Here is a 24,585-nt window from a genome sequence, read left to right on the forward strand (position 1 = left end):
CTGTTCTTTATATATATATATATATATATTGATTTATCTATATTATTACTACGCTATAATCTCTCCACATGTCCATAAAATAAACCACATTTACTAACGGAACAAGTCGAACATTTGTAATTTAACTCCTAACTTCTCTGACCGAAACAACTATAATCTAGGGAGAGACTAGTTTCAAAGTGTCAAATATAACTTTCTAACGTGGCATTAGAGAGCAACTCTTTCATCATTCAACAAGTCCCACACGTTGCCTCTGGTGCAAGAATGTTCTTTCTTAATGATCGGTTCTCATCCTAAGGTAGTTATTGGGAGTTCTCTCAGAACAAATTTAATGACGCTGCATTCGAACCTAATGATCTTACTACTTAGCATGTAAGGACCGGAGCGTGATGTCGCTTGCGTGATTCGGTTAGATTCAAGAATGCAAAGTATGAAGAATGTATTAGAAAACATATTTAAAGTTACATTAGAAGTACTGTTTACATTTGTTGTAGTATTTTCTTTTTGAAAGTTATTTGGAAGAAGTGTCTATATGACCATTTACTTTTTCCTATTGTATACGAATGTTTGGAATCATAAAGGAAGTTGAATTGTTATTGTTCATTACATTACTTTTTAAAATTTTATTACCGAGTATATTTATTAATGTAAAAGATAGTCAGATTCTCAAGAATGCCAACTTGCTCTGGACTGCGGATAAGCATTTTTCAGTGATAATGTCTTAATGTATGATTCCTGGTTTAGTAAATTCAATTTACAGGATTTTTGCTGCAGCTATACTGTGTTGAGCCTTCTTAAAGTTGGGTCCCGCAGTGGACTGATCGTAAAGACGCGGTTCCCAGTAGAATACCGAAGTCAAGCATCACTGGCTGCTGTCAGTAAGCTGGTGAGTGACCACTTTAATCAGCCTGCGTAGGGACCAAGGACGAGCTGTATCGGCCCTCGTTACACTGTTCTACCTTAGAGTGCTCGACTTCGTGCGCTGGTGGTCAGTCTACCGAAGTAGGGAAGCCATCCCCTCTGCAGAGTATCAAATATTGCGATGCGAGCCTTCGAATCCTCCTCAGGGAAATTTCCCAGACCGTCGCCAATAGCCCATTGTGAAGCTCGAATGCGACGTAAATGAAGTACCTACCTACCTTTAAAAAGTTGGTAAACTTAACCGAAATTTCAGATATAATTCTCTACCGTTCTTTAAAGTATTTTTTAGAATCTTCCGCAGTGGTTGTCATATCTGGACACTGAAAGATGCTATTTCGAACTATATATTAAACCTTTTTTAGGTTTTTTTTTAGTAATGTCATGTTAAAATATATTTTAGGTTTGAGATTTATTTACAGAAAATAATTATTACCATAAACTAATTTGATTTTTAGCTAATTTTTTTTTTAGTAGGAATTTTTTACAGTTTGGCCATAACCTTGTACTTCAGTGTTTATAGTTGATACTGTTTATTGCGACTTTATCGGTTGCAGCAGATGCGACTTAATTTCCTTTTTTAAAGCGTCATGTTTATCTATTTATCTAATTCTTGGGTTTATAGCGCTTTTTTCTTTAAACTACAGAAAACCCTTTAAAAGATTCGCCTTGTTTAGAAAAGGCTAGTTCTCTTCCCCTGGGTGCCTTAGCAATTGCTTTTCCCTTTTCGTTCATTTTGTCATTCTCTTCTTACTTTTTATCTTTAGGGTATTAGACTTAAAATTTATTTCTTGGGCTTCGGCGTCATGTAATTGCATTTGACTTTTGTGATAGTGAAATGCATTTTCAACTGAATCATATGAAATAGTGACGGATAGAAAAGCAAGTTATCAAAGAACGAAATTTTTATTTTTATTTTTTCAACAATGTAAGCAAGTAAAAAAAAATAATAATGTCCCCACACGAAATTTCCTTCTCCCTTTAATTTATGACGAAATAAAGGGAATAAAGGGGACATTTACTTAATGATTACAAGTTATATTTTGAAAATTTTTGTGAGATTTTAGAGAAAAGGGAATGCAAATGATATGAGTTTTAATTGAGTAAATAACAAAAAAAAAATATACAGATTGATCTCTGAGGAATTATTGAGTTCAGAAAGAAACAAGGATGGATTAAAATTAACGAAACAGTTTTTTTCATATCGGGAATGAATTCAAATAAATAATCTTAAAATAAACTGGTTTTAAATGATTTTTTATCCCCTTTTTTCTCTTACTGACCTTAAAGAGGATTGTTGCTCATGATATTGTGCTGTCTTTAATCACTTCCTCTGACCAATTTCTAATCAACGAAACCAAAATGCTTTTCCATAAATGCTTTTCCCAAAATGTCATTAAATGCTAAAAGGCTTTTTTTTCATCAAGAAAGTTCAAAATAATAGTAAAAATAATAATTATAGTAAAAATAATAATTATAGTAAAAATAAAAATAATAGTAAAAATTATAATAGTAAAAATTATAACAATAGTAAAAATAATAATAGTAAAAATAACAATTAAAAATAGCTAAATGAAATAATATTTAAAAAGAATGGGCTTTTGTCGCAGTATCAATGAATTTGACCATGGTTGAAAGCTTAGTTTACTTCATTGGTTTAGTGTTCGACATTTAATTTCTTAAAAAGTACTATACTTACAAAAAAGACCATGATAAAAGATAAACTACCCCTTTTAGTTTTAACTAATAAACAAATTCATACTTTAAAAAAAACAGAACATTTCTCCAAATATATCTATAACTTAAAAAAAAAACGCTAAATGATTATTACGTTATGTAAACTATTATTAGCTTTCTGCCTATGATGAAAGAGCATACATGAATATTATTTACTTATTAAAGAAACATGCCATATGTACCTTTACCCTTCAAACTTTGGCAAGGCTGTGATCTTTTAATTTAATTTTGGTAACGGTTACCCAGGTTCAAAAATAGACAAATAACTAATGAATTACATGAAACATTTAACAATAAAAATTAAATTTTATTATAACTATAAATTTTCAACAAACGCAACCTCAATCATCTCCAGATGCCTTCATGTGCACTAAAATTTCCAATTTATACACTTTTAAATTTCCAAATGGTTATACTCAAGATATAACTTTTCGATAAAAAGCACTTTTAAATTTCATATGCACCACATTCCATTAATTCACACTAAAAGAGACATTTATGAAATAAAAATCCTAGCTTATTCTAAATTTACAAAAAACATTTAAACTTTAGGTCATTATATTCCTACAACAGATAATTAAAATTAAATATCCAAGGCTCATCTTAAAATAGGTATCTTAACACCTGATAGAAATAATTTAAAATACGGAATAAAATGCTCTTCTAAAAAGTTGCTAAAAAGGTAAGAAATTAGAGTTTATAAATACACAAGGAACTTGCAGATCACCTTCTGGAACGCCCACCGGGCTTGCACGAGACTTGTGGACTAGGAGAACTTCGACTTTCTGACCGCCATTCAGTTCTTTAGAAACATTCGATTTTCTGCCGAGGAACGCTCAATTCTTGCCAACCGTCTTGAACTTAGCAACATTCAGTCTATCACTTCCCGTCAACTATTCTGAGGCTTCAGATCAACTTTCTTCCAGACAACAGCTCATCCGACCAATGTTGCGTACTTAGTCGTGGCATCCAGAGACTCTTTCCAAACACCAACCTTTCAGCATAGATCAACTCACTCCGAGACTCCAGCTATAACCAAACTCATTCTCGATGATACCGGCTCAGAACACACTTCTAGCAGCCATGATAGATCCTGTCAGCGGTGATGTTTCAACCCAACATTCCATCGGGCACGATCCGCACTCCCGTCGTACTGCTTTTTCAGCCACTCTTCACGCCTCTCATCAAGGCGAAATAATCCATACTGACCTGTTTACTCGCTCAAAAGTCATCCCGTATCCAGTGGACGTCAGAACAAAAAAAAAAAAAGATCCACAAGAAAAACCAGCTACAAACCCACTAATACGCCATAAAAGCGATAATCCAGTCCTCCTTAAATGTTAATACAATTTATATCCACAATCTACCCCAAAAAATCCCATTTTAAAAGGATAAATAAAAATTTCTCATGAAATATCATAATTTTGATTGCATTATCGTAGTGGTGCCATCTATTGAAAAATAACCCTTCTTTGAAAAGTATTGATACGAAAAAAACTCCAATGAATTCCTATTTATTACACATATAATTTATCTGTCAAAAGAGAATGCGCGAACTGGTCGCCGTGTCATTTAGATTTCTATGCATGTGGATATATTAATAGCTCATATATACTTTAAATATAATTTTCAGTATTTTTAAAATTCTACTTCATTTAAACAAAAAAAAAAAATTAGTAAATCTAAGGAATGAAAAGAATAAAAGGCAAAGTATTTTTTCATACGAATTGCCCTAAAATTTAAAATTATTGTATACTCGTGTTAATAGTTAACTGGTGTAAATTTTCTGTGCGTATTTATACAATTTTTAATTTTGTGCGTGTATTTAAAGTCATTAAAATTTGGTTACTTCAATAGTTAAATTTAAAGTCATAACTCATTTTTTAATCAAAGAATAAATTATTTCCCATTTAAAATTTCAATTAATGACCATAATTTTTCATAATAAAGTATCTATAAGAATTAATTACATATTCATTTCCCAACTTCTGCTTTTTTTTACGAAATCGTTTTCAGTTCTTCATGTAGTAAGTATTTAATGGTTTCTATTAAAGATATCTGAGGTGATAGCTAAATCGGTCTGATTATTTTAATTAAGCAAAAATACATTTTACTTGCTTTAAGTTAAATAAAAATAGTCTGTCTATCTATAGAAAAAATTAATTAGAAAAAATATCAAAAGCTTTAAAAGACACTGCGGTTGTTCTATCTGCATTTCAATTGAAAGTTATTTAATTATCCAAGATCAGAAATTATAAGCAAAGTCTTAGTCTCAAGTTGTAGCATTCACAAAACCCACTATCGGAAAAATAATATATATCTATAATATTTCCTATTGATGTATAATCATGAGGTAAAGTAATGTAAATATGAGGAAAAGAAAATATTGACAGTATTTTTTGTCAGACATAAAAAACTAAATTAAACTTAATAATTACACAGTTACAATTTATGAAACGCTTATTGAAGTTTTAATGCTCAATTTAAGTTCTTTCTATATTAAAAAAGTTGTTTTGGGAATTCAACTCTACGTAACATTTTGTATTGTTGCGCCAAAACTATTAAACTTAAAATTACGTATGGGAGCAGAAAAATCTAAAGGCAATGCCACGAAATAAAAAAAAAATGTGTAACATTCAGTTATTATTTCTTGCAGTAAAAATGCAATGCGAACCAATTGGCATCCCGTTGGACTTTTTTTTTTAAATCTGAATTTGACTATTTTTTTCTTCAAAATTCCAATTTGTTAAAAGTTATTGTAATTGTAAATGCTTTTATCTTGAAATTTTTCTTAGTTTATCTTCTTCGATTAGTAACATACTACTATCCTTTATCGTACAAAAATTTCCCCTCTCTAAATATTTATTTTATAAGCTTGCACTGGAGTTAATAATGTCAAAAATATTAAGAGGACAACAATAGACGGAGAAACCTAGTGTCAGATAGAAACGACTAGTTGGGACGGGTCTGGCCTGTACATTGTTAGAATTTTTATTCTAAATTTATGGTAAAATAACCCGGCTGTAGTCTCTCCATCCGATTAACCGTAAAGTTTGCAGTAAAGAATCTTTTTCACCTTACGGTTTTGAAACCGTTTACAACTAGTATTGTTATAAAATCATGAATACAGAACTGTACTGTTCTTTAACCATTTACAGCTGGCATGGTTTCAAAATCATAAAAAGGAAATTTAACTGGACATAGGAGCTAAGCTTATCGTTAGATAATGGGCATTGGAGAGTGCAGGATACTTGAAATTCTTCATGTGTGTTAAAGGGAATGGAGTTGTCAATGCTGGGATTCGAACCCCCGTTCTGTCGGTCATGTGATTGACAAATTAGCTCTCTCGGCAATGAACTAAGTTTCTTCATAAGGTAGGTTTAGTTGGTGCAATAAAATTCTTTTTATTTCGTTTTAGGTAAAAAATAGTTAAAAAAAAAGGTTTTTCTCAAGGTTAATAGTTTTATTACCATCTTATATGTATGGTTATCTGACTGTTTTGTTTAAATGTGGTAAAATGACAATTAAATAGATTGCTATTTAGCCATTTTTTCCGAAAAATTTCAGTGTACGGTTGTCATGCTGATAAAATAAGAAGATATAAATTTTAATATTTATCTAGAAATTTCAGAAAAAAACTAGTCCAGAGCGATATAAACGGTTATGAATTCAACTGTCATGAGTTTCGTTAACGAGTTAAATTACTCCTCATTCAATTTTTCTTAAATAGCCACGTAATATCTGTATTCCTTAGGTTAAATGTTTTTCAAATACAGATGATTGATTTTCAAATACAGATAATTATTAATTTCATTGCTAATAACATATTAGCAAAATTTTCTTACATAAAACTACAAAATAAAACTATAAAAATAAAAACAACTGCAGTTATTTAAAACTACAATTGTAGACAAAATGCTCTTTGATTTTGTGGAAAATATAAACTTTTGGGCAAGAAAAACCGATGATGAATAGGAAGTAATTAGGGAGGTTGGTAAGCAGAGCCTCCTAGTTATTTTTAAAAAAAATAGTTCTTAAAAGTAAATCTAATTTATAATAAAAATCAAATAAATAATTCAAATGTTTTTTCTTTCAGTGCACACCCGATTGACACTCGTCATTCAGGTATCAGTAGGGCAGACTTGGTACTTTCAGGAACACCCTATTAGGTGGGACAATGTTGCTCCCACAGTAAGGACTGATAGTACAGAAAATGAAAGAATACCCTTCTCCGGGATTAAAGCCCAAGACTTTTCTGATGTGCGGTCAGCCCTCTGACCGCTACATAGGCTGGTCGGCATAAAATGCAATAGGGTTTAAATAATAAAATTGTAACTCATTTTTTTTAAAATAACACACACACACATATATATATATANTATATATATATATAGAATATATATTTAAAACAAGTAGTTACTAACTAATAATTAGGATTCAAATTTCAGATTAGTTTGAGTGAACCCTTCTAGGGCGCATTAGAACATTATAAATAACTCTAAATCTGGGGAACTGATTCTCAAGTATTCGAGTAGTTGTGGTTAGAGGTGTAGACCTTAACTATGCTAATTATTGAAGACGATATTTTATGCTACAAAATCAGTCAGAACATGTCCATCCTGAAAAAGATTTTTTTTTAATACATTTCAAATTATTGTTGCTCGAGGGTAGGAATGTAGTCTCAATACTTAGGAGAATCTTCGAAATTTGTAATTCATTACTTATAATTTTGCATTTTGAGTATCTCGCTTTACATCTGAAACTCTTTGAACCAATCGTATCGTTCCCTCATCTTCATAGGAAATACAATAGAGGGATGGTCTTTTTTTCAAACTTCACATTTCAATAATAAAAATGCACTCAACTAAAACAGTCTCAAGGGTAATTCCGTGCAATTTTTTTATTCATTATTTAATTTAACAATGACCGAAAGTTTCTAAATTCGAAGGCATGCAAATCGTTGTGGAATAAATGATAAACTCTTAAATTGGATATGGGTGGAAGAGTTATCTAAAGAAATTATCTTGGCCACTGTGTTTCCACACACACTGTAAAATATTCCGGATTATGATACGGTAAAAAATACAGACATTCACGGCGCCAGTACTTTCCACTGTACAATGCATTTTTACATGTTACGGAACATGTGACAAGTGAACATGTTACGGAAGAAAAAACACGATATACAGTTAATTTTCACAGTAATAACTACCGTAAAATCAATGAATCACTCTAATTAATTAAATACTACTGAAAAAATAACTCTATAAGGTTTTACGGTAAAAATAGATTTTACGGTAAAATAGATTTTACGGTAAAATGGATTTTACGAATTATGCAGCTAATGTGCGGGTAAATACCGTAATTTGATCTAAAATTTCTTACAGTGTAGTTGGAAGGAACATAAGATTTCTATTTCCTCAAAAAAAATCTTTTATATTTTTAATCTTTATCTTCCCAGTTAGTTCGTCTAAACAAAACATGGACAGCCTAAAAAAATAAGTCGATAAAGTGTAAAAGAAAATTGCCTATATACCACTACTTTTCAATATCCTCAAAGTAAAATCTTATATATTCTACAATTTAGGTTTAACACTTGCTTTCAAATAAATTAAGAAAACTATAAAGGACCATAATAAAGAAAAATAGCCCTGGCTTAGTGGAAATCAATACAATAAAAAAACAGATTTCTGCTTTTATGAAACTTAACCAGCCATAGATATCAAAGAAATAGACGTAAATAAGCTTTTAGGTAATGAATTTTAGCAGTTAACTTTTAAATTATAACTTAATAATAAAAATACTAAACGTAACCAATAGATAATAGTTTGTTTCCTCTTGGAAAGATTTTTTCTTAACAGAAAATATGATTAATGTGTTTGCCATGCTACAGTGCACAAAATAAAAAACGGAATATCCTAAATAACTTTTGATCTAATAATCGGATCTTAGCGTCTTAGGACGTTATCTTAATGGTTCAAAGGAGTGACCTCCAATATGCTAATTAATTAGTGCAGGCGATATTTTATGTTACGAAATCAGACACAAAAACGTATTTTCTCTGAATGAACATGTCTTTTCTTCAATGGATTCGAATTCCTGACAACAACAAAAAAATACAGGGGGAAGCTGTTATCTGGGAAATAGGGCTCCTTTAGAACAGCGCTTCAAAGTTTGAACATCTTAATGTTAATATTAATTTTTATTTATTTCGCTGTGTCTCGAGAATTTCTTAAGTGCATTAAAAAAATTTTGCTCACATTTATAAATTCGTTTAACCGAAGATATTTCCGTATCAAAAATGACTTTTAGAAAATATTTATCATTTTTTATTATTTTATTTAAGAACTGTCGAAAAAATGTTGAATTGTAAGATGAAAATTTTTTTTTGCATCATTTTAAAGAATGTAGTTTTATATTGCAAATTACAAAATTGGAGCAAAATCGATCGAATAGTTCCTGAGAAATAGAACTTTAAATATCTGTCTTTTTTGGTCAAATTTCTGGAGAGCTCTCCTGACTAAACTATTGGGACCATTTTACCCAGATTGCAGCTACCCCCTATACTTTGGAGGTCAGAAATCCAAATCCGTTGAGTAAAATGTTTGTTTATTGAGAGAAAATACGTTTTAGGGCCTGATTTTGTAACATGAAATATCGTCTGCACTCATTTATAGCATATTTGAGATCATCCCCTCAAGTCACTAAGAATGTGTCCTAGAACGTGAAAATCCGATCATTAGATCAAAATTTATTCAGGGTGCTCCATTTTTTTTTTTTTTTTGCATTTTGCACCGCAAAAAATTCCGAATCAAATTGTGCTATAAAGTGCCGGCACTTTGAGTGCATTATCCGTAAACTCCGTTTTACCGTTAAATCATATTCCGGTGAAAATGGATTTTATGGATTTCACGGTGAAATGTATACTTTTTTTCCCATAAAATCTATGTATATATGTGTGTACTAATAATTTGTGATTCTAAACTATTTGTAACATTAGAATGATTACTTTCAAGTTTTTATTAACGTTTGATGATTCGAATTAGAATAGTTAACTACTTCTTTGATAGAAACTGAATATCATGTTCGCCTTAAGGAAGGAAAGCGTTTCAAATGAATACCCATTTAATATAAAAAATGTCGAAATATAAAATGAATTTCAAAACGATCGTTTCAGAACTGAATTCAATTTGTATTGTACACGGTAGATTTCGAGAATACAGGTTGTTCAAAATACAAATAAGTCGATAAATGCATTAACGCATACGAAAAATGTTTTCCAATTGTAAAACCAACAGAGGGAAAATACTTTTTTATACCTATTATGCCAACTGACTCAAATGTATTGAGATAGACGCAAAGATTGTTTTTTTCTTCCTAAATGAAGAAAAAAGAAATAAAGTAATTATCAGGATTACGCACTCTATTCGTGAGAATAATAAATAGTTGTATTTAGTTATATATCTGTACTTTTCTTTATTTTGTGTTAAAAAAATTACTACTCATGTTAATGCAATCATGAATGAAAAAATTTAGCTTTCATAAACGAGACTGCTTACTAACACTGTCTTCAATAGTAATTAATCAAAGTTTACAATCCTTGGTTGGAAAAAGATCGGATTTTTTAATGGTAATCCAATTCTTAAAACAAGGAAACGCTTCTCAACTTCCCGAATTATTTGTCTTTTTCATTGAATTCAGTATAACATTAAAGAAGTGATTTTTTTTATTTACCTGTTGTTAGTTTCACTTGAAAATTTCACCTTGAAGACGAGTTATCAAATAATTAATATTGCTAAGTTTCTCAATTGTCACAGAGAGTTCACCAAAATTGAGTGTGTCATAATATTGTTAATTTTGTTGAATTCTCGACATTATGGTTTGTTTTATTTTAATCAAAGGTTTGTTTAATTCCCTCTTTCTCCTCAAAGACGAGTTTGTTTCTCTTTAATTTTTTACCTCAGTTGAATCTAAAATTACAAATAAAAAGGTTAACAGTCAATGCGTCATAGCAAACTGGAATAAATTTTGTTTTTCAATGAAATTTCTGTTTCATGTTAAGAAGCAAAGAGGCTTCTGGAATTTAGGGAACGTATCTAGCGGAAGGCAAAGCCTCCCCATCTTTCAAAAAAGCAAGCAACAAAAAAAGTTAATTGTCTTAAGAGTTGGTAAGAAATTGTGAATTTCGGCTATTTCATTCAATAATTCATTTGAATTTTATTTCATTAGAACTCCTGAAAAAAATCTCACGTGGCTCTTTGCCATAATGCGAAAAGGTTTCAAACATTTCAAATTATAGTCGTAGATTTAGAGTTGAAATGTCACTGAAATCAACTTTAATCTTGCCAATTCTCTTGAAGATTTATTTGAATCAATAAGGAAAATCTCTAGTAGAAATTTATGTAAATGACCCATGTCACCCTATGTGTTTTGTTGCTTCAACTCGAGTTGTAAATGGGGATGTTCCGGAAATACTAAATCATGGATATGGCTCCATTTTATTAACTATGTAATGTATTCATCCAAAATTAGGCTATAAACATTTAAATCGTAAGGCTTTTATAATATTTTAGAATTGAATTTAGTCTCTAGCTTTCTCTGGCGAATAGTTTGTTAAATGCATGAAAATTTAAGTATTTTGAGTTTTAAAATAATTTAGTTCAGAATCACGGGAATTTATACGAAGCAACTCATGTTGAATCGTTTACCGCGTTTTTTAACTCAGTATGACTCAAATTCTAGTAGTTGCCAATTTCTTTTATTAAATTGGTATAAAATGGGTTCCTATTAAATAGGCAAGTGGACATTGCGACTTCAATAAATTAACGGAATGGTGTAGATCAGTGGTCGGCAAACTACACTATTTTTGTTGTGACTACAACTAAACTACTTTGTTACAGATGTAGTTAACCACAACTATAACTACTTTTTTTAAAATGTATAGTGACTACAAGCTACTTTCGAAACGTATGCACTACTTCACCACTTTAAGGAACCGATCTTTGCTCGAGAAATTAATTTACACCTATGTTCAAAATAGTTTTGAATAAAATATTGGCCTACATTAGACATGAAGAATTATTTAGAAATATTTAATCATGCTTAAATGAACCAGATTGCTATTCTAAAACATTTTTTTTCGAACTCTCATTTAACTTAACTTTTTATGAACTTCACGATAGAGAATATTTTATTAGTGACATGCTAGGAAATTACTTGCAATTTCGTGAAGTGTTTACTATTCTTTTATTTCTTCTAAGAAATTATTATTATTTCTTTTTTTCCCAATGCCCACCTTTTAGAATGACCCACCTGGGCTTCATACAGGCATCTGAAGGGCAGATTTGTTGGCCAGTCTTTCAGAAGCATCCTATAAGGTGGGTCAACGTTGCTCCCACAGTGAGGACAGATAGTACAAAGAAGAAAAGAACATCCATGCCTTGCCCGGGATTCGAACTCAGAACCTTTCTGATGCAAAGGCAGTTCCCTAAGCCCTACACAGGTCGGTTGGCTCTAAGAAATGAAGTACATCTAAAATAGGTTCCCTTCCTTTGAAATAACATCAATGTTTCACGAGTGTTCGCATGTGAAAGTGTGACCAAAGTGATAAATTATATATTATTCGTAATGGCTAACTCAAATATTAATTATACGTAACTCTGAATACGAGGGTCATTTTATACTGAGTCCATTGATAGACACGCGAAGATTTGTACCCATCAAATTCGAAAAATTAGTTGCGTTGCTAAGGTAAAAAGTAGTTGCCAGAAATCGCTACATACTACTGTTTTTTGTATCGCACTACTCACTGCACTACTCTTTTTAAAAATGCAGCACACTACACTAAAACTACAAATAAAGTAGCGTCTACAGTAGTTTCATTACTTGTAGTGCTCTACTTCTAACCACTGATGTAGATACAATTAAAATTGAGTAGATACAATTATAATTATTAAGTAAGTGGAAATAGAATTTCTCTTTTTTAATGAAGGAGAGTATAGATCGACATTTTGGATTTGTACTGTGTTACAAATTTTTTTTGGGTACCTGTGATTTATTTATATTGCACTCAGTTTGTTTTTATCTATATATTGGAAAAGGGTTTTCTAACACAAATAGCCCAAAGTCGTCTATTGATCATTATGTGCCTTTGTCTTTTTGCCATTAAGCCCTATAGTCAGCTTAATTTATGTGCTTTTTGCTTTAATTAAGAGAATGTTTAATATGATTTTATTGTAGCTGTATATGATTTTAGCTGAATATGATTTAATTTTATTTAGGTCATGTTTAAGAAGAATGATCTCAGCTTGCGATACTTTCTGAAGCGAGAATGTTTTACAGTTTTTGTTTTATAACATCTGAAAGATGCATCATACACGTTTGTATGGTCTAAAATTAAAAAAAAAGCAATAAATTTGGCAAATGCGTGGTATTCTTGATTATAAAATGTATTCAAAATGGTTTCCGTTCGGCTGAGCAAAGCGCTCACTTTCAAATGTTTGTGATCAAAAACTGCTGTCCCTGCAAAGAAATAAAAGAGATAAAAGTAAAAAGTAATTAAGATTTGCTGTTATAGAATATTAAAGTTTAAAATTACTTTTCTGAATTCTACCCATAGAAGCAAGCAAAAATACAGAACTAGTTGTCAAGTTATTTCCGCAATTTGACCTGAGGAATAAAACTAATATTATATATATTTATGCATTATTAATTTGATATTTATGCATTAAAATATATTGCAGAACTGTTAATATTTTTTAATTTTTATTTTAGGAGAGACATATTCAGGTTGTGGGTAACGCTTTTTTCAGACTAAGCCAAAAAGTTTTTTTCATTTCCGGCTGCTTATTCTGATAAAACCGTTCTGATCAAATGCTCTTTTGTTTCAGTGCAAAAAAATGTTTGTTTTCAATGTATTATTTAAATGCTATAATGCCAAAATTGAAGAAAAAAAACTAAAACTTCTTAGTTTTTCGTCTTTTAAAAGTTTAACTCACATTAGAAAGAGTCACAAAGTTTCATAATTCTTATTTGAGATTCTTGAATGAAATGAGATCATTTCCAGATTTCCGAGAATTAGTTCGAACCAAAAGTCTAACTACTATACTGTGCTAATTAGAAAATGATACTTTTAAGTATTTAAGAATGATGAAAAGCTTTGCAATCAATGCGTATTCCTATTTGTAAATAGTGTAGTTTCTTTTCGCTTAGAACATAAAAATTTTAAATTCTGCTAAGCATCAAGTAGGTAGGTTATTTTATTTACGTCGCACTAGAGCTGCACAATGGGCTTTTGAAGATGATCTGGGAAAGATCCCTGAGGATGATCCGAAGACATGCCATCACAATTTTGATCCTCTGCAGAGGGTATTGCTACGCATCAGAATATCACCAGCAAGCTTTATTTCTGGACACAGCTTAAAATGCGTATTTAATAAAACGGACATGGCTCAGAATGTACTTTGTCACTTAGCACAAGTTTCAGAAACTAAACCAGATACCTTGATCATTTTTTTAAGCATTAGGCTTTACAGAACAAAGTTCAGAGTTGTGCTAGCTAAGTACATTGCACATGCAACTTTTTACATAATCAGATTAACATAGTCAGATTAAAAGAGATCGAATGGTTTATAAAAATTAAATTTCTACAACCTCAATTTGTTACTATTATTATAAATTTGTAAGATACATGGCAACTCTTTAAAAAAGAACTGTTGACTTTAAAATCTTTTGTTAAAAAAATTCCTGTGTTTCATGTAAATGGTTGACATAGCATGGATTTATTTGGATTCACTGGTTAATTCATTAAGATTATGGAATGATACTCGTAATGGTAGTTTGTAAAAACAGAATCAAACGCTATGTCCATTTTCTAAAATGTATATTTCAAGTTCTGTTCATATTTCTTTAGCACGCATTTTGAGTTTGTCCATTTTCTTAAATACGCATTTTGAACTATGATAATTTTCTTGAACACAAAATTCGAGCTATGTTCATTTTCTTGAACCCGCGATTCGAGCTATGTCCATTTTCTTGAACACGTGATTCGAACTATTTCCATTTTCTTGAACATGCGATTCGAGCTGTGTCCATTTTCTTGAACATGCGATTCGAGCTATGTCCATTTTCTTAAACACGCGATTCGAGCTATGTCCATCTTCTTACGAATTCAATGTTTACCGATGATACTCAAACAAGAGGAAAGAAGAATAATAGAAATGCGATAAGCCGGCCAGAGGTGGCCGAGCGGTTAGCGTGCCTGACTGCGAAGCCATAGGCTGCGGGTTCGAATCCCGCTCTGGGCATGGATGTTTCTCCCTCTCTCTTTGTGTTGTCCTCTGTTGTGTATGATGTGTGAATGTGGCCCATCCTATAAATGGGTTTGTGGCAGTGTGGCGTGGGCAATGTTGCTCGCCTCCGTGACTTTGGTTCACAGGTGCCCACTGGGTAACGCGAAATGAGCAACAATTCTGGCATAGTATAGGCAGAGAATCAAATTCAGTGCCTGCCATTGGTAAAAAAAAAAAATAAAAAAAAAAAAAGAAATGCGATAAAATATTGATGCACATTTCTATGCGTTGAAGCATATTTCTATACAATTTTCTTCGGAATAAAAACTTTTGTTAGATTCTATATTGTATTAAAGAATTCAAAAAGAAAACATGCAAAAAGAGAATCATTTCAAGATTTATCGGGTTCGTAAGAATTATGTAAAACACATTTTTCTGTGTATCGCGACGCGATGAACGACAGAAATGAATTTTATTAGATTTTACTATGTATTAGAATATATAAAAAGTGAATTAAAAGCTATTTACTTTCTAAATAATCTTTCAAAAGGACACATTTTATGCAACGGCGAATATCATTGTCGGTATTGAAGTCCTCCTCGCAAATGGATGAGATTTGCGATTTTTATTTGCTTGTTGCTTAGCAACAACTCATTAGTGAGGATTCAAGTTTTATTATGTTTATTTTTGAATTCCCAATGCTGCGGTCAATGATTCTGTAGCTAGTAAATAACTTTTTTAAACTAAAAGTAAGTCCAGGAAATAAAATATATTTTTACATGAAATATCAAGCGTTTCATTTTTTATAAATTTCTTTCTAAGCTTGCTTTTGGCAGCTTTATTTTCTATTTGATGTGCAAATGAATATAAAAATAAAATATAACTAAATGATACAAATTAAAAACATAGAAAAATGTATCAAAGCTACTTTGATAAATAAATTTCTGCTTCCGCCCATGTTTCAATTTAAAATTGAAAAATTGAAACAGGAACTTGGTTTTAGTTTAAAATATCTTTTCCAGTGTGAAATCTGCACCACAAATATAAATATATGCCTGAAATTATGACAAATATAAAGTTGAGGTTTAATCTCTGGATATTTCAGGAATTTGAAATTTTTTTTGTGTGACAGCAACCTAAACAAAAACCAAAAAAAAGTAACAATCCAAGCGCTCTATTCATAGGATAGTAAATTAATATTAATGAAACAATTCTTTTTCTACACTTTGTCAAATGTTAGTTGAAAGTATTCGCAGTTTTCAAACCAAGGCTGAGCTTGATTGTAACTGCTTGCATACATTTTGGCTCATTATCTGCTATTTACCAAATCTGACGACACATCTCAATTTCCAGGGGATATATTAATCTAACAAAAAAAATTAATCGCTACGTTACATTAAAAAACGAGTTCTAGTTGAATTGCCAGCAAACTAATAAGAGAAATTATTGTGCCTACTTGTTATTTTAATGTTGGGTGTGCTTACTGTATTCTTGGGAAAAGAATATTCGTGCTACAATAGATTAGGATCAGATATTAAGCATCATTAGCAATCTTGGAATGGCAAATTAAAATTTTATGTTGAAAAGAATGTACCTTTGACATTATTCAATACTATGCAAAAATTATTTTATGATAATTATTATTTCACTAAAAACTATTTGTTTTAAACACTTTTTGCTGATTTGAGGATTTCAATGATTTTAGAATAATATAGTAGTAAATATGCATTGGCTATTATTATGGATACCTCAAACTTTGAAAAATGTTAATAATTTTAGGATTTAAATTCTCCTAAAAAATTAAACTAAACTCAATGACGCGACAGCCCATAGAGGGCTAAGGCCAACTGTGTCCATCTCAGTTTTCTTGAACTGGGGTGCAGGAGCAGATGTTTCGGTTAGGTGGTCAGCCGAAAGCAGAACCCCCAGTGTTTAGTTCCCAAGCAGGACTTGGTACTCATTTATCGACCCACTGAAGGGATGAAAGGCTGAGTCAACCTTGCCCGGTCCAAGGATCGAACCCAGGACCTGTGGCACGGGAGCGCGAAACGCTACCACTCAGCCATCGGGCTTTATATTCTCCTAGGATTGTTTTAAGCTAAATTGAAAAAAAAAATAAAAGTGATGAATCATATTTAATTATTTTGAAGCAAATATTTCATTTCATTTATTGGCTTGGTCTAGATATGACCAGAACTAATAACAAAGCGTTTCTGACAAATTCAGTCATTTCTTACCAAAAGAGCGTTACCAACCTAACTGAATTCAACATTATTTCGCCTAAATGCAGCAGTTAAGTTACTGATCTAGTTCAACCTTGGTCAAACACTTGTTTGTCTTATTTACTGCATTTTTTTCATATCATAGGGACAAAATAGCAGAACAAAAATGCGAAACTGGCGTTGTTTACGCGTTTATAGCCAGATGAAAGATTACCTACGTAATTTTTATTGCTCTTTATTTTTGCTTTCTTTTTTACCTTTCTGTTTAGTTTCTTTTTCGCTCTGTATTATCTACCATTAAAAAAGTAATAAGTAAATAAATAAATAAGATAGCTGAAAATTACTAAAGATTTGACCAAATTATTCTAGGGGTGTAACTTGATGTCTTGATTATGCAAAAAGTAAAAAAAAATGTCAGCAAAAATTTTTAATGGTTAAAGTCTTTAATCAATGTCTGCAGATTTATGTTCTGGTAAATAAAGCAGAACAATAATGGGTCAAAAAGGTTTTAAGGAAGGAAAAAAAATAGAAAATGAAAGTAGAAATTTATACCACATAGATACGCTTAATATATCCGTATATCCTTCGTTTTAACCTTAAAAATAGGACTTTAAAAATCTATTCGTACTTCCCCTAAATCTATTTTAAAAATTTATAACCACGACATCAAGAAATAAAGTTAACGGAATTTCATAAATGAACTCTTTTAAGGTGTAAAGGGTATTTTATCAAGATAATTTTATGAAAGCATAAAATTCCTGAAAAAGAGAAATAGAAAACACTTTAAAAAATAGTTGCTTGGTTTACAAATAATAATAGATTAAACAAGCTACTTATTTATCGATGAAACCCGGAAGAACTTCATAGAATTAATTTTCTTTTAAATTTTATATCTTCTTTGAGAAACTTGGATGTAAAGAAATTTAACTAAAAAGTTCAAACCTGATTTTCTCTGATAGTATTAGCTAACAATAATTAATGATGGAACTATATTAAAGTTAAAACTCCTTTGTAATATAGTAAAAGGAAAAAACACAAGTCTTTGAATATCTATTAAGTCAATAATATTATCAAAATTGATTATTTAGAAATTTAATTTTTAATAATGATTGTAAACTAATGATATTTATTTAAAATATAGCTTGGCTTTATTATAAATATATATGTATATATAATTATATATTATAATTTATCATAAATATAATTGTAATATGGCTTGGATATTATTATAAATTTAATATAAAAAAAATTATTATAAATACTTATTTATTTTATATTATAATGTTATATTTATAATAATAAAATAAAGTGAGCCGTGATGGGTCAGGGGATAGAGCATTCTCCTTCCAATGAGTTGAACCGGACTCGAATGCCAGCTATGGCTAGTAGATACGAATTCCGCACCCGGCTCGCTTCGACCGCAGTGCTGACGTAAAATATCCACAGTGGTAGACTGATCAAGGGTTCAAGTCCCCTTGATCTTAGTTGGGTTTCCTCTCCAAGTAGCGCAAAGGCGCGTATGTTGTATCAGAAAGTCCTCCTCTAAGACAAATTTTCCCAATACTTTATCTATAAATTCCCTTGTCTTCTGGATCGTGTTTAAAGTTTTAAGGCTACGGAGTTAAACATTAGTAGTCATAAACCTAAAATTGGGTCGAATGTTCAACGACGGTTATAAAAAAAATGAAAAATAATTAATTATTTTATAAATATAATATTATAAAGCGCATATTTATCTAAAATTGCATCCCATATATTTGATCGTATTTGATTTTAAGGTAACACTTAACCATGTGGTTGACCAGTATCAAATTTAAGGGTATTTAGTAATTCCTATATTTTCTATGATAAAATGGCTATACTTGATGTTCCTTTCTCAAAAAGTGCAAAACTTAGAGCAGTTGCATTGTCTATAGCATAAAACGGTTGTTCAAGATGTAACTGAAAAAAGTTTTCTTTTTTACAGAATATTGGTTTTTGTAAATTGTTTCTTCATAGATGTATAAATATTATAACACCAGGTGTATAAACACCATTTTGAAAAATCACACATTTCAAGTGCAAAAATGGTCACTCTAACATATGTTTATCCTATAAGTTAAATTACTTTCGTTTTTCAGTAATTTAGTGCATTTTTTCCGAATTTTAAATTAATTTTTCCAACTTTCTTTTCACTTTTCAGTTGAAAGGGATGATTGTTTTCAGATACAGTTGGTAATATCGGGCTATCGCAATACGAATATCCCCAATTGGGTACTTACACTTCAAGAAGACCTCCCATACTCAAACATGGGACATATGACGTCAGCGCCAACTAATCTTTATCGCCAAAATCGCGTATTAAAGTTGAGCTTCTCTACATAAGTTAGAATGTCAATTAACGATAAGTTAATTAATTGCAGAGCTGTATCGTTGTAGAGCTGAAAAATATAATTCTTTCTCGTTTACTTCTTTTACTTAACTTAGAATTATTATTTTATTCTAACCGTGATATATTTTTGTTTTGTGTATCTGGCACCTTCGATGCATAATTAGTTTGTTTATTTTCCACATATCTTCGTGCCTGCCCTTGTGTTAAATACCAGTGTAAATATATAGTGAAAGAATTGAAACTTTTGAGAAAGAATTTAGAATGTGCCACTTCTTAAGAGAAATTATACTTCCGGGCTTGGCTTACTCAAAATAGAATGGAAAGAAGAGTTACTAACGTAAACAAATGACACGTTTCAACAACCAATCAGGATCGAGATAGCCATACTACGTCACTTGCTGGTATCCCGTTATCGGGGCTTTTTTTTAAATTTTTTCCTTTAAATAATTTACTCAATAATTTTCTGCCTTCAGTGAAATAAAAAGCAAACTCAACAAAAATTAAAATATATTTAATGGATTAATACCATTTCAAGCAATGCAAAATTAGTTTCGTTTTCATAAGATCTCAGCTATTTTTAAAATGAAAAAAACTTATCATATGCGGGCAATAAACACTCTGGATTCATTATTTAAAATGAATAATAAATTGTCGTTAACTTTATTGTAGAGCCCTCGAAAAGCTGACGAAATTACTAATCAGATGTAGATGTGTCTGTGCTCAAGAAACAAAAGGTGTGCTCTTACGTTTTTAATTTGCTGAGTGATATTCTTAAAATTAAATTTCGAGTAAGATAAACAAAAGGTAGAAAAGCTAAAAATGTGTAGAATAACTTGTAACGAAAATATATAGTACAATATGATGCAATACTATACAATACACTAAACTACATTACACTACTTTGCAATGATATACAACAATACAAGCAAGAATCAAACAAAATGAATGAGTTACTTTTGAATTTGTGACTACAGATTTGAGTTTATATATTATGACAAATGAAAATAAAATAAATACATGAACGTGAAGGGTAACAACGAAGTTGAAGTAGTCTTGTGATGGGTATTTACTCAGCTATTTGCTATTATCAAAGTATTGTGACAGCAATTTGCTTTTTGCTTCTTTTCGAGCTTGAGAGTTGGCAAGCAGGATCGTCTCATTTAAAGCAAGTTAATATTTTCAGTCATAAAACAAACATATACATAAGAATAATGGATAGAGTTTAGAATTACTATAAGAAAATATCTACTGCATTAAAGAGAAAACTAATTTCGAAGAGTTTCTTAAAATTTTTTTTTAATGCTATTTACACTTCAAATTCCGACAGGGGTGAAATTAAGGAATTTTGATGATAAAAACTGAAAACTTTTAGGAATATATTTTTCCTTAAGCTTTTCTGAAGTAATAACGGAAAAGTCCGTTCTAACGATAACTTATAATAACAGATGAAGTTGTTATTATAGCGAGCCTTTAGTTATAAGCTTATATCCATATTTAATATTAAAATAGCAATCAAGAGACTAAAAAAACTAATTTAATAGAGACATTTACATATTTTATTTTGAACATCTAATTTGAATTAAAATACATATTACAATACAAAATTGCTTATTACAGAGTGTAGACATAATTGCGTAGCATTGTACTTTACGATATGCTGAAATCCTTACGGGAGAATTGTTTGAGCAATGAATCGTAACAAGATTCATTCAATAAAGTAACATTGATAAGATTGATTGACAGAATTTCTGATTATTACAGAATAATCAGTCAGAGTTCACTTATAATTGCTTTATAAAAGTACTGAGTTAATATCTTAAGAAGGAAACGATGCTTGTTTTTAACTCTTCTTCATTGATACTTTTCTTCTTCCAATGCCCATCACCTGGAGAATGATCTTTCATCAAACAGGCAGCTGAAGGGCATATTTGTTGGCCTCTTTTACAGTGGTACCCTATTAGGTGGGCTGCTCCCACAGCAAGGGCAGCTAGTACGGATAATGAAAGGACATCCATGCCTTGCCCGGGATTCGAACCCAGAACCTTTCTGATGCAAGGCCAGTTCCCAGACCCCTACACAGACCAGACAACTCTCTGTATTGAAACTGGAAATAAATAAATAAAAATGTATTTTATTCAAACATTTTTCTCATAATATTGTTCACTTAACCAGCAGAAAAATGTATTTTCCTTAAAAATATTTTGCAATAGTTGAATGCTAATATGTTTTTTTAACTCGTTACAAACATAGAATTTCTTGTATCTTAAATATTAACCTGGTTATCATAAATTAAGAAGAAATTACAAAAATAGCGATAACTTTCCCCAAAATAAACCAATCACAATGAAGTTTGAATATGTTGTCAAATGAAAGTTGCTAAGGTAAACTGCAATATGTAAGTTAGTGACAATGCAATGGAATGACGTCATCTGCAATGAGCATAAAATTGTATATTTGATCGCAAGCCTGCGAAGTTCGCTGTGTTTCTGAAATTAGAAATTTGAGGTATTTGTGGCTGTGTGTGGGTTGCTATCTCCTTTGGTGGGAGCACAGATATTCATGTCTTTCCACGTGAAACCGTGAATCCTCAAGCGTATAGATATGGCATCCTTGATGCTTATGTGTGCCTTTATGCTGGTGCAATAGGCGATGATTTCGTGAAAATGGAGGATAACGCAATGCGGCACAAGGCACGAATTGAGGATGATTATCTTCAGCAGCAAAAATTTCAACATATGGAGTGGCCTGCTATATCACCGAATTTGAATCCAATCGTGCATGTTTTTAATGCTATAGGAAGATATGTAGCTGCTCTCAATCCTCCTCCTCAGACCTTTGACACGAATGCAGCTGCGCTGCATGAACAATGACTCGCACATCCAACGGAATTGGTAGACCGCATAATTGAAAGTATCACACATCACTTTATGTGCTGTATTGCTGCTAGAGGTCATAATACTCCATACTGAAGGTACTTTTTTTCCAAACCGACATATCTAATTTATTTATTTCAAACATTTGCTAATTTCTGTAACACCATAATAGTATTTTTAACAATTTTGTATGTTAATTTATACACTAATATGTGCTTATAATGCGTGATTATGTTATGCTTATAATGCGTGAATGCGCTATGCTATGCTTATAATGAGTGACAATGCTTATAATGCAGATGTGTGCATGCTATGCGAAACTTATTGAGTTGTGGTCATTTTTGTTATTTTCCTTAATTTATGATCACCATTGTAGCCTTTTTTGCAGCGATTTGAAAATTTGCCGTAATTTTCGAAATATCGTGATATGCCGTACTCGTTATTTCGATCTATAGAACTTAATATATTGCCTGCACTAATTATTTAGCATATTTAAGGTTTGGCATTCAAACTGTCTTAACAAAACTAATTAAGGTTTCCTTTTTATTTCTTTCCTTTTATTATTATTTTATTCATTATTTTGATCTCCGGACTGAAATTGATGAAAACTCTGCAACCTATTATAAAATCACTTTAAATATTAGTTTCAGTAAATTACAGTTCAATTTCAAGCAAGAAACGAAACCATCAGGAAAATAACTTTTCTTTGGACTTATTCTTTGGCTTCTTTCCCAGCACTAGATATTTCTTTCTATTTTTTTTCAACTTTTTCTTTTCCTCGATCTTATTTCACTTCTAATATCGAATACTAACAAAATAAAATTGTTGTATTTTCCCAATGGTACGTGGTATCGGAAACAAATTAAGCGTGGCGCCCTTCTTCCATCCTCTTGGCTCCGATTTTACTTATTTGTTCACGAAAGAGAAATGATTTTCTTCAACTGCAAAATTAACCTTCATTTCTTTCTATCCACCTAATATGCTTTGTCTATAGCGATTGATATTTAAACTTGGGAGAGAAATTACTTGCTTTCCATCGTTCCGTGCATTTTCGAAAACTTCAGTTTGGTAATTAATTTTCTTCTTGTATTAAATGGAATAATGTTACTTCATTAAAAGAATAATAATTTTACTGCGTTTTTCTGCACTCTCTCACGTGCTTGTATCAATGAAATCTTTTCATCGAAATTTCGATCTCTTTCGCATCAGCCGGAGTGCTCGAATTTTGACTGAAGTTGTGATTTAGATAACAATAAAAACTTCAGTCGTTTTCCAAATGTTACAATGCAAAAATGTTCTGAATGCACAATTCATTGTATTTTTTCAAAATCACTAATTTGAAATTATTGTCAATTCCCAATTCTCTCTGGCCAACACTGAAGCTAACAACTCTAATGACTTGCTAGTCATATAATGACTATTTAAGCTGCTGTTAGCTACACAAACTTTATTTCTAGAAATAGCGAAGTAACTCCTACATACAATTCAAGTATGTTTTGCCAAGGAAGTTAAAAAAAACCATTCATACGACGAAAAATAACTTCTTGCTTCTTACTTTTCTTCAAAAATGTCCTGTTTCAGCTGGAGAAAAAAATATTTGGCATGCCTAACATTTGAAGTATTCTGGTGAACAGAACAATTACTCTAAGACACTATAACTCAAGAAAATGTTGGGAAAAAGCTAATTAAATAACAAATCTCTGTGATAAAATTTGGACTAACAATAACACACACACACAGCTTGTACAGAATCATGAGATATACGTTATTTTGTGCATAAATCATAAGAAACTTGTACAAGACAATTTTTTCTTTAAAGGCAGGCATTGAAATCTCGTTTAAAATGTACCTTGGAAATGCCGTGGGAATGTGTAGCTCTTTAACGTTCCCCGGTAGGCACCTGTAAACTTGAGTGACGGAGGAGAGCAACATTACCCACGCCACACTGCCTAGTGTGGGTCTCATTCGCACATCACACGACAGAGGTTAACACAGAGAGAAGCATCCATGCCCTGAACGGGAAATAAAATAAAATAAAAAGAAGAAATAAAAATAAAATAAAGAATTTATTTCATCTTTTTATTTTATTTTATTTTCTGTATTTGCATGTTATTTTTACTTATTTTTACTTTTTGTGATCTATTTTATTTGTTGTTATTTTTATCTCTCCCTCT

Source organism: Parasteatoda tepidariorum, chromosome 1, assembly GCF_043381705.1.
Source record: "Parasteatoda tepidariorum isolate YZ-2023 chromosome 1, CAS_Ptep_4.0, whole genome shotgun sequence".
In the NCBI taxonomy this organism is placed as follows: domain Eukaryota; kingdom Metazoa; phylum Arthropoda; class Arachnida; order Araneae; family Theridiidae; genus Parasteatoda; species Parasteatoda tepidariorum.